At 40.6% G+C, this 17,567-nt stretch overlaps 1 protein-coding gene across 1 annotated transcript in view; it reads right to left on the bottom strand.

The window, feature by feature from the left end:
- Positions 1-11,506, bottom strand: part of LOC144727736 (acid-sensing ion channel 1-like) — a 212,294-nt gene extending 200,788 nt beyond the window's left edge. The window contains exon 1 of the mRNA XM_078606796.1: positions 11,375-11,506. The gene's annotated coding sequence lies outside the window, so the exon portion shown is untranslated. The remainder of the gene's footprint in view (positions 1-11,374) is intronic.
- Positions 11,507-17,567: the final 6,061 nt, after the last annotated feature.

The following is a 17,567-nucleotide window of genomic DNA, read 5'->3' as shown; positions in this document are numbered from 1 at the left end:
ATAATACCCTTTCTGTTATTGAACAACATTCTAAAATATTAAATGATTTCATTTACAAGTTACCCAACCATAGCATGTGTATGATGTGCGTTTCTTTAACTTAATATGCATGCAGTGAATACACATTAACAAATGTATCTTTTTCCCCTGCAGTTTATTATAAGACCATCACTCAACTCCAAGAGAAAAGCCCAGAATGTTTTACTTTAAGCTTTTGTTGTTGTGTATTCCACCTCTTAATCCATATTTCCATTACCAAGCGAAATGCATCGGTGCTATTGGAGATTAAGTCCCTTTTACTGTAATTTGGAATGGCTCATCAAAACACACATTTTCTTCAAGGCCCAAGAGAAGCCTTGATTTATTTTGCTATGGTTCATACATTTCTATATATATTCCAGTCATATGCAGTTAAAAAAAATTAAATGAAGCTGTACATAATCAATATATGCTGCACATATACTTATAGCATATAAAAAAAATACAGTTTGACAGTTCCTAGTAACTCCTTGATCACATTAAATGTAATGTAATATATGAAAGATACTAAAATTATGCAATACAAATGTGTATATGTGGAAGCCAAGTTTAACAACGGTAAAAATATTGTCATCAAAATGTTTCATGTAGTCAATCCTGCATTATATGTGCACATATGTTCCATACAAAAATGTAGCTAAAGACGAAAGGCTATAATAAACTTTAATTTTGTTACATTCATAACCCCATTCAGTTGGTTTCCATTGCCATTGCAAAATGAATTCAAATCTGACTTCTGACTGCAATGACGACTAGTTTCCCTTTGGGAACAGTGAGATTAAATTTTCATGGAGGCTTGTAATTTCAGACGACATTATTTATTCAGGTTAGTCTGTACACAATTACTTACAAATGGGCCTTGTTTCAAAAACGTGATACAATTTGGAATTCACACCTATAGCAGGTTCTATCACTGGATATCAAGAGACCTGCGACTTTAGGGGCCATCCATTTAGTACGTACGCATGGAGGGGGAGGGGGGGTTAACCCAAATGCGTATGGGGGGTCAACTGACAATGTACGTACACATAGGAAACGGGGGGGGGGGGGGTGAAGCCTCGATAATTTGTCTACATTAGACTTCAAATGAGTTTGATATTTCGGCGGTGGACGATCTGTTTGCTTAAACAAGTTAATATTATGAATCTTTGATCGTTTCTGCGTGGATTAAATATCGGCCATTCTATAGGATTCGGGGGTGGGGGTGTAAAAAGTACGCGAGCGTACAGGGGGGGGGGGGGAGGGGTCAAGTTTTGACAGATTTTTGCGAACTCACTAAAATGGATGGCCCCTTACGGTGTCAAAACTTTGATCGTTATTACCATTACACATGATTCACAAATAATGTTTCGAATCGGCCAAATGATGACTGCTACATATGGATTCATTGGTATGAGACACGCGTCTATTGTATTACTTTGCTTGATACTAAGTAGCAATTTCATGGATGTGACCTCCAGCAGAGAGATGACCATCTCAGCATTACATAACGTGCAATGCAGGAGTGCATAGGTCCATGAGTATTAGCTTTCCAGCATGAAGATCTGAAGGTTAAATTAAATCATGTCCGAGGCCTATTTTGTAAAAAAAAAAAAAATCTGCACATTAATTGGTTATAAACGTAACGTATACTCTGGTTTATAAAATGCTCCAGAAAGTACCGGATTTCATTTGCACAATACGTATCGATATTCTGCATGGCGTTCTGCATATGAAAATCACTTTGTTTTCTCCATATGCTGATACGCGTTTTAAAATGTCGATACCACAGAAGGTGACCTCACAAAAGATGTGATCCTAATGATTTACTGTCAGAAGAAACCCAATAAGTCTGTTAATTACTGATCATCCCACCGTGGCCTTTTTTTTTATAAACCCCATATTATCTAATGACAGGAGAATGCAAGTATAATTGAATGGAGGAAAATTGCTTCGAAAGTGCATATTTGTATTTATTCTGCCTCATGTTCATTTTACTCACCTTAATGTTGTCCAAAATTTCGATGCTAAATCCCCAAAAATACCCGAAAATTACTCGATTTGGTTTATACGTAGCCATCGTTGTTACTCAATTAGAGTTATACGTAGACATCGTTGTCCCTTACAATGAGAAAAAAAGAGACTCAGTCTATTTTTCTGAGGCCTTTCTGGGTAAACAAACATAATGATAGGTTCATAAATCTATACTGCATGTTTATCAAAGTACCAGCATAGCATACTTTGATTTACTCAATGCGATAGTTTTTGTAAACACTCGCAAAATTACATTTCTAATCGACGCTTTTTGCAAGTGCAAACAGTAATTTTAACTTAAAACTTTCGTGACTGCAGGAATTCATATTCTTTCGGTAAAGTCGGTTTGACTTTACTGATAGAACCAAGAATATGCAAACGGTAATGTTATTGTCATCGTCCAATGAAGGACATATAAGTGAACTTCAATCAGTCTTCAGCATTAATAAATTAATTGGCAAATTCATTTTATGCCAGTGTGTCACTCACAAATATAAATACGTGCTAGTTTTGTGGGATCAATGGCATTGGATAGTATGCATAAATGTCCGAATATTACAATCATGAAAACAAAAAATACATTGAGGGACGATTTCGCTGGTACTTCCTGGAGACTGAGGGTAGAAGGATGGAGAATCCCAGGGTGCATGAACTGTAAGGAGATGGGGTGGGCCAATCTCCAGTCTGTGCTGCAGGTCTGATTAAAGCCGACCTCGTGTCACACTGGTGGATGGGGATGAACCTCAGAGTTGACACAGCGAGCAAGCAAAGCATCACAAAAATCTATCGTCTGTGACCAGCCACATTACATCGGGTGTTTAAGCGCCTGGATGGCCTCATGATTCTGTCTCTATCACACGTTATGGTTCCAGCTCATTCTCTAAGGGCAATAATTTGGGAATTATCAAAAAATGACTTCCCTTTTTCTTCCTATTAGACTCCCATTTCTTGTTATAACATCTTCATAATATTATGTATTTCTATACAGAAAACATCTGCATATACTCAAATGGAATTAATCGTTTTGACACGCTTTCATTTAACTCACTCTGTTGTTGTTGTCGTCGTTGTTGTTGTCGTTGTTGTATCCTCAAATCTTGTAACTCAATTTTAACCCACTTCCCAATGTGGTGTCGACTGAAAACTTGGTATACTTATGTCATACTGATGACAATACTATATTCTCTCATCAAATATATATATATTTGTAAACATTATTTTAATGTTATGTTTTGGCTTGGGTCTAATTGTCCACGGTCAACTGACGTTGGCTGTAATTGGCCACGGTCCCTTACGTTATGGTAAGCTCCGGGGCCACTTCCTGGAGTCGTGGAGTTCTGCCACTACTAGTACATTTCATAAAAGCGTGTTTAAAAAAAAAGTTTTTAACTTATTTTTCAGATGTACAGAATGTTCCAGATCTCACACTTGAAGAGGTAACCACTGACCTTAATAGTATGAAAAAGGAAAATTCCTGGATGAGATGACATAACGTTAGACATCAATCAAATATGTGGGGACAATCGTTGAAACTAATTGGCAAAACTATTTCCTCAATGTTTACGTAAAATTGATGTGATCATTATATTCAATAGGAGGGCGATAAGACTAACTTCAATAATTAAATATCCATTAGCATTTCTAATCATAAGAAGGGTCTGGCTATACCATACTCATCAAAAACATATTTCACCAAGGCCATTCACAGTGATATTTTGAAGGTATTCTTAGAATTTTTTATTTTATGAATAAAGACATAAACATAAACGAAACACATTTAATCATCAGCAGATTTGCTGATAAGATCATTATAGCAACTCGTGGATATGAACTCCAGGAAATTATAGCAGAACTCAGCAACATGCCTGTAGTTGGTGTAAAGATAAAGATGAGCAAAGCAAAATACCACAAATTGATAACAAAAGCGGCATTTTTTGGAGCGACATAACTGGTAAACACAACACAATGTATACCTAAGGCAATTATTGAAGACTACCATGATTAAATTGAAGAGATGCAGAGGCAAGTAAGTTTATGGTGGCAGTGTGTTTTGGAAAATTTCATTTAACAATGAAAAGCAAAGATGCCAATGCGCCTAAAGAATACAGTTTTCAATCAGTGCATATGAACTACTGTGGCATGGATAAAACAAGAGACAATTGACATTAAAAAAAACATTGAACTAAAGCTGAAAAGAAGTATGGAGCGAGGCGTGTTTGGAATGACACTGAGACGTAAAATTTTACTCGCGGATCACAAACAAACACATTAGGGACATCGTGATGACTTGTAAAAAAATAAGTGGACTAGGGCAGGACACACATTGCGAGAAGGGAAGACGGTGGAAGTGATGACGCTTGCTGATGGAATGACAACCGGAAGAAGTAAACACCCCGAGAGGAAGACCAGGAAGATGGCCTGGTGAGTTCGGCCTCGTGTGCAAGAGCGAGATATGGATTCTGGGCGCTGTCATCGAGAAGCCTTTATCCGAAAGGACCTAAAGCCTACTTCAATATAAGTTTTAAAAAAGTGGTCTTGAGGTGCGAGTCATAAATCACACCAAAAAGGTCTAACTAGAATGTTGGATATCTACATCCATTATGTGTAACGGCATACCGGTCTACAGCATACAGTTCATATAATATGTCGCTTACTTGACAGTATATTGTCGTGAAATTGTATTTGAAATAACAAAAAATAAGTATCATCTTAGAATGTTTAGGGGGGAAAAAAATAGTCAGGAATTCATTTTCATAGCCAGGAGGCTAATGGCTTATTTCCTTGTTTTGTGAAACAATTCATTATTACCACATGTACTTTAATTTCAAGATGAAGGTGAAAATTCACATACACAAATAACTAAGCATATGGGGTGAATGGAATGCTACACTACACAGAATATACAGTAGTTATATATTCTGTTATATATTCTGTCCCAGTCTAGTGAACCGTCACCTGCACCACATTCTCTAATTGGTAATCTGCCTTGTGCGGGTGCTTATCTAGGTGAGGCCAAAGCACTTCCTAAGTGAACCCAAAAAATCCTGTGACCTGTTCTGAGTTGGTCATCAAACGAGATGTGCAACGAGATTGGCGGGCAAGTGGTCCCCAATTAAAAGGTCACACAGCCTGTGCAGACCATGCTCGACCTATCACGGAGCAACGGCTGCATCTGCCAAGATGACATCACCACCTCGCACTGCCTATGCGCCACACCGGGATAGCCACGTGGCACACGCCCGTAATCCGGCAATGTGGAGGCGAGGGTTGATGGATAGCATAATGTTTCGATTTAAAGCTTCTTTCGTGACTGCAGGGATTCATCTTCTTGGTTCTTTCGGTAAAGTCACGTAGAAGGGAAATAATAAAAATAAAACATAATAAAATACAATTCTCACGACGTTTCGGCCACAACGCAAGCAGCCGTTCTCTCAGGTGAAGAACAGGTCTGTCGGAAAGACAGCGTCTGAATGTACATGACTGTTCTTCACCTGAGGACGGCTGCTTGCGTTGTGGCCGAAACGTCGTGAAAATTGTATTTTATTATGTTTTATTTTTATTATTTCCCTTCTACGTGACTTTACCGAAAGAACCAAGAAGATAGCATAACGTTGTGAAACTCCTTTCCTGTGGGCGTCGAGGTGCTCTACCCTAACTTACTCTTTGGTTATTTCGGTAAAGTCACGTAGAAATAGAAAACAATAAATTAAATAATAGCATACGACGTTTCGATTGCAACACAAGCAATCATCATCAGGTACAAATGCAAAAGAAAACAAAACCTAAACTTAGAAATATAATGTAATACAACACAGATAAACGGCTAACATCATGTTAGCCAACTATCTGTGTTGTATTACATTACATTTGTACCTGATGATGATTGCTTGTGTTGCAATCGAAACGTCGTATGCTAGTATTTAATTTATTATTTTCTCTTTCTACGTGACTTCACCGAAAGAACCAAAGAGTAATTCCTACCCTGGCTTGTCACGAGAAAGTAGAACAGCAAAAATTTGGACTCCACCTGTTCCTTATGTATGGGATAGAGTGTTGCCCCTTCGGACACGTCAGTTTTATCCAGGTGCTCTGGTTTCTTCCCACATGTAAATACTCATTATTTATATTCTTGGTTCTTTCGGTAAAGTCACGTAGAAGGGAAATAATAAAATAATATTAATATAAAACAAGAAAAATTCTCACGACGTTTCGACTGCAACACAAGCAATCGTCATCAGGTGTGAAATCCACAGAAAGACTTTACCGAAATAACCAAGAATATGAATCCCTGCAGTCACGAAAGCTTTAAATAAAATTACTCATTATTTGTCTGAAAATATCTTAATATATATGGGACCACAGAGCTTGGGTAATTGTTGGTACCGGTTCACCGCCTGGCTGCCTTTCCCACTTGTCTGTGGTACCTCGCGCCCCCCGAGTCATTCTCCGGGACTGAGCAAATACGAAGCGCATTGCACGTTGACATAGGATATTGCCTCTTTCAGGGAAGCTAGGGATCGCACACACAGTTATCTTGCATGCATTATTTTTGTTCTACTTGATTATAAATGAACATTTCTAATTAATGTTAGCTTTTGTAACTATGTACAAAAGCCCACTTAAGACATTCTAAAAAAAGAACAGCAAATCATGACCACCGTTCAATGTGTCGTACGTGTCTTGAACACAACAAGAGGAGACACTGAATGTCAAATATTGTTTTAATATGCCATTCTTTAGTCATGTACTATATTGCACGTCCTATCAAAATGCCATCACACTTGTGTCATGAAGGTAGAAAGATGATGGTATTTTACTGAATATACTGGAGGCTCCAACAATGGAAGGCAAGACAGAACGTTCATATTCTTGGATCTTTCGGTAAAGTCACGTAGAAGGGAAATAATGAAAATAAAACATAATAAAATTCTCACGACGTTTCGGCCACAACACAAGCAGCCGTCACGAAAGCTTTAAATCGAAACAGAACGTTCAGTTTCGGCGATGCACACGCTGCTAAGCTATATTTAGTTTAAGACATCTCTGTAGTCAAATACAGTTTAAAGTGATTTAAAATTCCTTGTAAAGATACACGCGATGTTGATTGATTAATTTTATATAAAATTACAAAGTAACATTTCCAAAATATGCTGCCTTGATTGTTTCACAGTTAATTTTAATGTTATTTATGAAGGGTTTTTTTTCCCTTGGCTCTTGTAAAATACCATTTTGTTAAATGCAGAATTCAATTAATTCGAGGCTGACACAACATGGAGAGAGAAGCCCTCCAGTGTAGATATGCAGAGGGCTGAAACAATTATAATGAACTGTAGAATTATAGGAAAAATAAATTGCTACCTTTAGTTTCATGTTTGTTGCAAATGTAATCAGAATTTATGATTCACCAATAACTCCATGAACTGGGAAAGAAGACCTTAATTGGAGTAAAGAACACTACAACTTAAACACACATTCAAAACTTATCCAATCAGTACAATGTTAGTGTTGGGTTAGTGTGACATGATGCAAATTGGCACCATGTTTTAAATTGCCCTGTTTTTGATCAAATAGGTCGTAACAATGTCTTGATTAATTGAAAAATGTTTGACTGATATCAACCAAAGTTCCTTATGAATCCAGATGTTTGTACAGCCTTCAGCTAAAAACGGATTTTATTTCAACGCAATATCATAGTCTATGAAATTCCAAATCAATGTTTCCGAAAGGCTATACTCACAAAAACAGCATGGAAGCAATAGCATGTGCTAGGTATTGAAGTGTGAATCACAGATATCTCTCTCCAGGCATGGTTACTCAAACAATGTGCCTACTGACCCATGTGCTAACAGGAAGCAAGAGGACCTCAAACGCACAAGGCATCAAACATTTAGGAACGCAATGCACGATATAGGGCATGCTTATTCATGCACCATGTCGTGTTTATGTTTTTTATACACGACAGATGCCCAAGCACACATTTGATACTGACAGAACAAAAATGTACCAATTAAAAATGTTCAAATAAGGATGCCTTCACTCGGTAGAGTATTACAATGAGGGAATGTAACTTATCTTGAGAAACGACACAACAACAAACATCCCCGGTATAGCCTTAACAAACTGTAGGATCAAGTGCTGTTGAGCATGTATGTATGTTGAACTTAGTTTGCACCGTACGTAGCCAATAGTGGTAATCGGAGGTGCAGGGGAAGGACAACGAACTAAATACAAAAAGCAGTTCTAAAGAAATAATATGCATACGTTTAACTTCTTTCATAGGAGCACCTATGAAGGGCGTCATGGCACACGAAGGGGTGGGTGGCTATCACCATGGACGGCCGCACTTCTCTCCCTTATGGCAATGTTTACACACCGCACCAGGTACTTATTTCAGACTAAATCGACCTAGGAGAGACCCATTACCGGTTCACCGGTGTTCACCGTGAGTAGGAATCGAACACGGATCGGCGGGTTCGTAGCGCAGCGCGTTAACCGCTTCACCACCGCTCCCCACTTAAATTACACAATACCTACATATACACACTCAGGGTTAACATTTTAAACAATCTTCAATATAGGAATTCGGGAATGGTAATACATTTTACAATTCCACCATGTGCTCCAGACGATTTATTGAATTGCTGGAAAACGTTCGTACAAATATCTGATTTATTTTCACCATTTAATAAAGTTATATGCAAATTTCACATTTATAACCTGGGTTCATCTCATAAAAGTATTCCCTTGAAAATAATCAATTGTACTTTTTATGTGCATTTAAATCATAGTTTGTTTTTTATTCTGTGGAAAAAACATAATGTGTTCTCAAATCATCCCTTCCAAGCTTAATGTATTTTGAGAATAGTTTGTGCAATAAAATTACTAAGTGAGTAAGACACAATATGTGTTTGAACCACAAATTGTATGGATGCATGAGTGCTTTGCAATCTCATTACTCTCAAAGAGGGACAAACCGTACTGTATATCACGTCAGCTAATAGTCATCTCGCTAAATCTTGGAATATACAGATCAGTTGGACGTGAAGGGCCACCTACAAGTAGACATCTTTATCTTCACGACTGTGCATTTGAGAAACTACAATGCTTGTAGAATGGAACTCAGTATGCACCTGTCACCAAAAATTTTGCTCAGCGTGGTCATATATCCACGGCTATTGCAAAAATATAAGTAATATTTTTTTGACATTTTTAATTAACAAATCCTTTTCATGGAGAGGCTGCCCATAATCCATTATCAAATATTTTTTCACGTCCTACCATAATAGCATAAACAATACCCCCTCTTTTCTATGGACCATGAGGCCAGAGCTAATCACCCATTTGAGCGAATACATTTGAAGGTATTTTTTCATTTTCATTCATACTATTGATGTTTGAATCTGTGACAAAACCCATTTTGTGGTGTCTGCATCACTATAATACACATTAACAAATATAACACATACAGCACCTTATTGATGTACAACGACAACAACAACGAACAGCTCGTTTACTGATTGCAGTGGTTGTGTAACAAATTTGTGTTAAAATGTTCCCGTTCAAGTGCGCACACCCTATTCAAAGTGACAACAATCTTGACTTCGAGGTGCTGTGCTCAAATCTCAACATCCATAATCTTGTAATGCAAGAGCCACACTTTGAAAGCTCTACTCTTGTTACAGCGACAAACGTGTGTGTGTGTGACTCTTTCACACAGTGTTCATGTCAGTGTTAGTGGACATCAGTGTCTATGTCAGGTTACGCATCGTCAATGTTAAATAGCATAATCCGCACACGACCGTACACAATATATGGCCACGATATAGCTATCTTGGTAGGTTGCGAGGTTTAAATCCTGAGCAAGGTCAACTCGACCCACATATCCGCCGGGGTCTGCACCACTGAGTGGGGATTCAAGTGTTTTCCTGTGGAGAGACTGATCCCCGCTTTACGATTCTCGAGTTTCTGTTTACTGCTTCCGAACCATCAATGGATATGAGCTACAGCCAATGCTTGTTTGAGCATTGAACCACTGGTATTTTTGTTTAACATACAATATGTTGTGTAGTTACAATGCTAGAATTAATATTTAAAGACAACAATACAAGACAGATATCAGGCCATTGTCAAGCCACGGCCGAATGAAAGCCTCCCCAAAGCCGTGTCAGTAATGGGGGGTTGTTTGACCATACTTCACCGCGCTGATCAAATGCAGTTTGAAAAAAGGTTTTAAGATGTTATTTTATATAAACTATTTAATTCCCATCAAAATAGTTACTTGACACGTGCGTGTGTGTGTAGATCTACGTTGAACTTATTTCACACAGTACGTAGCCAAACAGCCGAATGGCTCACAGGGCTATACCAAATAAATGAAAACTGAAACTGAAAACTGAACCGTGCTAATCTGCCTAAAAAAAGATAACCGATATATACTACACTATCGTGGAGTGCGGTTATGCCCTTTGATCAGTTGTTCGTACGTCTTCATACAATTTATATGCACACCGGGAGCAAGGGTCAACGTGTTGAACAAAAACGCTTCGTGTTTCTTCTGACATTAGCGTGGCCCCTTTCCACTGACAGTGCGCAACCGGCGTGATGTTCTTCAAGAGGCCGGTGACCAAAGCAAAGATGACACGACAGTGGTGGACAAATGGAACTCTCGCGCAGGAAAGAAGCGACCCTGTGCCCACAGGTACGGTGGCACGGAGTGCAACTCGCATGCATTATTCAACACATAGCAGTCCCTTTCAGATTACTCTCACGCAGGTGGGCACGTACTCATTGGGAACATTTGTTGCCCTTGAGAGGAGAAAAAGACACAACTGCGTGAATATGTAACGGTTCCTACACGTGGCTCGCATCAAGCTCGCGGTGTATCAAGTAAAGTACGCGCAGATGGCATTAAATACAACCTGAGCCCGCCTAGTTTTTATACTCTGTCTTGGTAATGTAAAGATGTGCGCACAGAAAAAGACACGTCTTAAATCGTCCCTTTGTATCCAAATAACTACACTCCGCATACCTCCTGTAATAGATGTTCACACAATCACGAGCCGGACAAGGAGGTAACACTGATGGGAGTAACAACGAGCTCTGAGAAACCGCGCATGCAAAGTGCTGTCCAACAGCGGGCAGCTAAAGTGCGAGCCATGACGCAGCATCTACTATTCACTCCCTTTTGTGGTTGATAACGCGCGCATCGACCACAACATACTCCTTTTACAAATCACGGAAAAGGGTTATTTTATACATATACACACACGTAAAAAAAATATATATGCATGCATAAGAAATGCACGCTCCTCCGCATACGTACAAGGATATGGGGGCAGAATCCCGGAGACTTGCGCTGTGCGGAACAGTTTGCGAGCTTCCCCCGGTCGGTGTGTGCAGCAGGCACCAGCGAGAACACGCAGCACGCCCGCACTCATTTGCCACCACACAGTGGATTAAGATCAATACCCGCCGGCAACCCCATCAGCATTCAACACCGCGCCACCCCCACAAAACCCTCCCCACATTTCTTCCCCCCCACGCCCCTCCCGTCCTCCCCTTGGGCTAACTGGGTCCTGCGCTGGCTCTCCAGAATCCAAAACAGCAACCAAAGCTGCGAGCGAGATATGGGATTTGCAGCGGCAGCGGCAGCTGCGGCGATGCTGCTCCCTGACCACACTGGCGTCGTGAACACACTGCGCACGTGCGCGTATGCCACCAAGTGTCGCTAGGAATACACGCACGCGACCGAGATCGAGAAGTCACCGTGGCCAAAGCCACTGATGCCACCACTGCACCTCTTTGCCAAACACTTTACAGCCTCTGTTAGATTCCGTAGCTGTTGCGCAGTAGACACGCGACCTCCAAGATCTGCCCGCACAAGATCCCACCAACTGCTCTTAGGTCATTCCTTTGATCACCGGACTCTTGGAGAACATTCTAAAGCATGTCTTGGTAACAGGCCCTCCTACACATCTTGTTCGCGATGTACCATTGACATTTTATAGATGTATCATTGGTTCCCAGGCCTGTGATACAACTCCCACGTAGAAATCCCCACCGCACCGACCCCTTCAAATCATCTATTCACTCTCAGCTCACTATTGTTGCCAGTAAAGATAGAATACAATAGTGAAAATATGAGATTCTGTGTCCTTTGTGCCTGATAACCGAGACGTACGCAAAAAACCTTTACATTTCCATCATTTTTATATTGTTGTTCGTAAGAATACAAGCTATCAAAGGTTACCTGGCATATAATGAAAAATGAAAAAAATATATATATATGCAGATGACACCCTACTCTTCTCCATTGATTCCAATGATGCCTCTGGATTCGAGAGGCTCTTGGAGTGCACCACCGCTCCGGCAGCAATGCTTATCAGCTCACGACATCTCCTTGAATGCTTCCAATCTAAACCACCCTGGTCGGCATCAGACATCATCTCACCATGTCCACGCTCCCTTTCACCACATCAAGATCCTGGGCGTCACTCTCAACTCCACCTTATCCTTCGTCAGCTAACCACAACAGATGTTCTAACACCTCAGGGACCTGCGCAATCTACTTCCGACACACCCGGGGTTTTTTTTGCTTGCTATTCGAATGAACCACAGAATGAAGTTGGAATGCACCTGGAAGAGGCATACCTGGTTGTAACAGATCAGGACTAACTCGGGTTTTGAGCCATAGGCTTGATGGGGCCTGGAGCTCAAGGTGACAAAGCCAAACACGGTGGCGTGTAGTATAATATTGACTAGGCTCGATTATTGCAACTCACTATGCTACGGAACGTCTAAAAAAAAAAACATTACCAAGTTGCAGCGTGTACAACATTCTCTGGCATGTGTCGTGACGAGTACTGCAAGATCCGACTATGTCCGTCCAGTGCTCGCAGACCTGCATTTGCTTCTCGTCACTGACATTGCCAACACCCTTGCATGCAGCACAGTCAGATATCGCCTTCTTTAACTCGGTCCTTGTTCGTTCTCTTTATTTTAAAAGCGTGTTTTTTTCAAGAGTAAAGAATACAGGGGAAACATCAAAGGGAGGGAAAAATACTTACCAAGTCACCGCAACAAACTCCAAAGGTTGCAAAACATCTCGCCCGCATCGTCCGCGGAGCCTACCACTCTCGTCTGGATTCCCTCACCTCCCTCTGCTCCCTCCACTGGCGTCTCTATTGCCAGCAGGGTCGGATACAACATCGCTTCTACTTTCAGTAGTTAACTGCATCTTTCATCGGCTTCTGTCGCCACCGCACCACAGCTCATCTAAGAACTCTCCACAGTGTGACTCGCAACCCCCTCTCTATATCAAAGAACAAGACCATCAACCCACCAGGCGCCGTATCTCCTTGGCAACCCCACTTTCTGCAACGCCGTCCCACTGTACATTCACAGCATTCAATCTAAATCTCATCAGGAGAGACACTTAAGGCCCCCCTCTATCACCTGGCTTTTCGAGTAACGCTGAACTCAGTCACAGTTATTTGTCCGTGAAATATTGCGTGGAGAATAAATTATCATTGTAAATAAAGTAAAAGTTACACTGTCAATGCAATTGTTTGCCCTATACACACAATTAGCTGTTTGCCATTCAAAGTAACACAGATGGGATTGGTCATTGATATGAATAGGAAATACATAAATAATTATTGGTAAAACTCGGAATAAATTCAATCAATCTATATGTAGTGGGTTCACTTGAGAGACACACTTATTCATGAAGCAACACGTTTATTCTATGACCACAACGGGGTAACTACATAACCAGTAACCACAACGGGATAACTACATAACCGGTAGCCACCACACGGTAACTATATAAATCGGTCAGGTCAGTCGGCACACTGCCTGACCCATGATGCCGAGCACGAAGACCGGAGACCGAGGAGAAGCCGTAACACGGTGGGTTCCATTTCAGCAGACAGCCCCGATGCGGCCCCGGACCTCCCTTTTATGGCCCCCAGCGTGGCCTGGCTCCGCTCTCAGCCACGCCCCCTTCTGGACCTCACCAGAGGGTTCTGGGCCTACACCACGTGTCCCTTCTATCACCTTTGGCCAACAACCTTACCCTGTCCTGTCACGTGCCCGCGCCAGCCAACCGGGCTGCCACGTCCTCAGATGCCCCCTCTCTGCCAGCCACCAGAACCATGCTCCCCTAGGGACCCTTTCCATGACATAGCATACCCTGCTTGCAGAGAGGGCTAGTACACTCCCAGTTGCCCTCTATTATCAGTAACTGGCGCTCGGTGCCTGTGTGACCCATTATATATTACTACATGTATATTTAAAAAACTGTTCCAGGAGATATGTAATAAATCAAATACAGACTTCTAAAACCAAACAGCAACAAATTGAGTGCTTCACAGTAATGTCAAACAAAGGAAATCCATGCATGCTTGTTGCATGAAATGTTCGCTTCTAAAATGTAATGCATCATCGGACATCCAACACTCAACCGTCTGTGAGAGCATACATTTTATATCGAGTTCTTCTCAGCGTGCTGTGTACACAGTTTTTAAGCTTTCTGACCACAGACACAGCATTTATGAACCTACACAAATGGAACCTTTCTTGAGCAATGGATATCATTAAATGACACTTCTTGCTGGTTTTGTGCACGTCACATATGAAATGTGTTTGTTTAGGTTTGTGCTTGTCCTACATTTACGAAAGGCAACAGGTCTTAAACACAGAAGTATGCATTGTAAATTACTTCCAGTCCAGATTTCATAAGCTAAGCAGGAGGGTTGAGTTCGGATAGTGCTTGGATGGGTGACCACCAAGAATTATGCTAGGTTGGCATGAGTAACTGCAGGGCCATGTGGTGAGCAGCAGAGGGAGTGAATACAAATTGTCGTTTGTACTGTATTGTACTTTCTATTGCTTTTCGCGTGGGGAAGTATGGTCCAATAACTACCGCAACCTGCACCACGTGAGGAGGCCATCAACCAGCAGTGGATTGACATGACAGCTGTGCATGTATAAACGTATTCTTCAAGCACGAAACTGTCTTTAAATGTCCCTTAAGAATGACTAACCTTATTAGAGCGAACATTACCTGCAGTAGGGGACCACTCTGAACAAGAGCCCACTACGTGACGTGCTCGCGTGGTGGGAGATTCAACGCGACATGAGCGGATTTAAATAGAGTGGCGGTTTGTCCGCTCCGCGGAGGACGTAAATGCATATGGCTCTGGTATGATTAAATGAAACAATGTAGAACTCAATTTGAAGATAACAATGTAACGCAAACTAGACACATTTGACTGTATGACCATAAGAATGAATGGAAAACATATGCAAGATACCGTATATGCATATGCATATACCCCAACCCACAACAATTCAACGAGTTCTCACGATTCATGGAAACATTTTATTGAAAAATATGACATTTTTTACGTTGCTGAAATTTAGCAGCAGATAGTGGCCACTGGAATAATGTGATGCCATTACATAAAATGCAAATGGAAAAAAACATAGATTCTTATGTGATGCAATGCATGTATCGTGAGATTAATAATACAAATTAATCAGTGAATGAATGCATCTGTACGCCTTTACTGCCCATACGGACAATTTGATATGAACATATTTACCCTGCAAATATTTTTCAAATCTTGAATGTAAATGTGTAAGCATCAGTCAGTCTTGGTTTTAAGAAGAAAATGTATAAAAGGTTATGTTATGTTATCTGACGGCACTCCAAATGTCCAGGCCGTCAATGATTAAAGTTAGGGTTGGTTTTTTTATATTCGGGTCATGACATTTCAGCCTCTCATCTACTACTCCACATTATCATTCCACTCTAACCAGGGGTGGGGTTATTTATTTATTTAAGACTGTAGTTAATATGCATGAGGTTTTTGAATAAACATTACCACAAAACAAAGGTAATGCTGTCAGTGTGTTTAACTTTCCAGAGATAGGGTCCAAACTTCCAGTTTTCCGGCTTAATAGTGTTCAGACTTTAGAACTTTCCTTCTTTGTTCCTGGATACAGGAGCTTTGTTGAGCTGTGCTGCACAATCAAGGAGACACAGGTAAACGATTGTTTGCCTTCGCGTTGGTAGCATATCTGTTATGTTTAGTCACTTTAAGATGTTGTTCATGTTTTTGTTTTGTTGCGGTTGCACCCGAGTCAAGAGCCGCATGGCTCACAGGGCTATACCTAATAAATGGAAAAACTGAACTCATACGGTTTACTCGTATTCTTGTGTAAGGGAATTGAGTGTGCAGGTCCATACGGCGTACAGCCGTTTCAATACGGGCAAAAAAAAAGTCTATTTATTTGTGTTTCTCTCATGTGATGGGACTTTTTAGGACGAACATTGAGATTTATAAGGGCACAGGGTAACCAATAAAGTCGGAATTGGTCTGTAATAAGCTAGGCACTGATAAAGGGTTGACAGGTATGTGATCGTGACCAGATAGCTTAGTGATGAGCTTACTTTCAAAAGAGTCGTTTTTACTCACGCAGTGGTCCAATTCATGATCCCACTTAAGTATTTCTGCAGGATATGAGTAAAGCACACCATCTGCTATAAAGTGGACAGTTGAATACCTACAACTGTATTGTTGGTCAAGGTAGTATCACCCAAACTATAAATTTGAAAATAAATAATAATTCAATTGTATAATACATCATTCATGCATTTGCATCCTACAACGCTGCACATCAATTATCAAGTTCCATACACAGATAATACAAAAAGAAAACCCCACAACTTAGCAACTACTTAGCAAATAGCGATCTATTCCTTGTATAGATTGCGCAGGTATCATTGCTAAGGAAAAACTATATCTTGATACGCTCTTTCCTGGTAAAGGGAAATGAAAATTGAATGTCTAATTGCGATTTTTATTTTACCAACATGCATGCCATGTGAGTTTAACACCAGTAAAGTTATGCATACTTTGACGTTTCTTTTCGAGTAAAGTCGAATTACTTTTGTATTACAGTACGTTTCCCAAATCCCTCTGCCTCTTGTCGAACCTAGCAGTACGTGTGTACCATAATTCGTCCTTCGGCAGGCTGTGTATCGTGAGGGTAAGCGGGTGGGTACTCCCACCTCTTCTAGGATGTTTGTACACAATGAAAGAGTAGGCCAAATACCCTCCAGAAGGACTTACGAGAGCTCCCTCGAATAGAGACCCTACTTCCAGCAGTGTCGTGAGCAATCAATTGCAGGGCTGCACCTTTACGTAAAGAGCAATAATCAAAACCAACCCACTGTCAGTCACTGTTGATGTATTATAATCTTTAGACCTGTCACCATAGTACCCATCATTAAGGAAGGCAATGTTAGTGAAGGTGCTTTTGGAATTTTATTGGAGGGACCTGTCATACGGAAATTCTTATTCTTCACAAAGTTGGGTGATGACGATTGAATATATGTGTCCAGCCCAAGGTTGAGACCAAGACGTAAACAAACAGAAGTCTAGTCAGCCCTAATATATGATAACCAAAAGGAATTGTGGTAGATTTTGCTAACGGTCTTAATTACT

Source organism: Lampetra planeri, chromosome 2, assembly GCF_965212315.1.
Source record: "Lampetra planeri chromosome 2, kcLamPlan1.2.h2, whole genome shotgun sequence".
Taxonomy (NCBI): Eukaryota; Metazoa; Chordata; class Hyperoartia; order Petromyzontiformes; family Petromyzontidae; genus Lampetra; species Lampetra planeri.
Note: the sequence above shows the minus strand (reverse complement) of the source record. Positions and strands in the feature narration are given on the sequence as shown.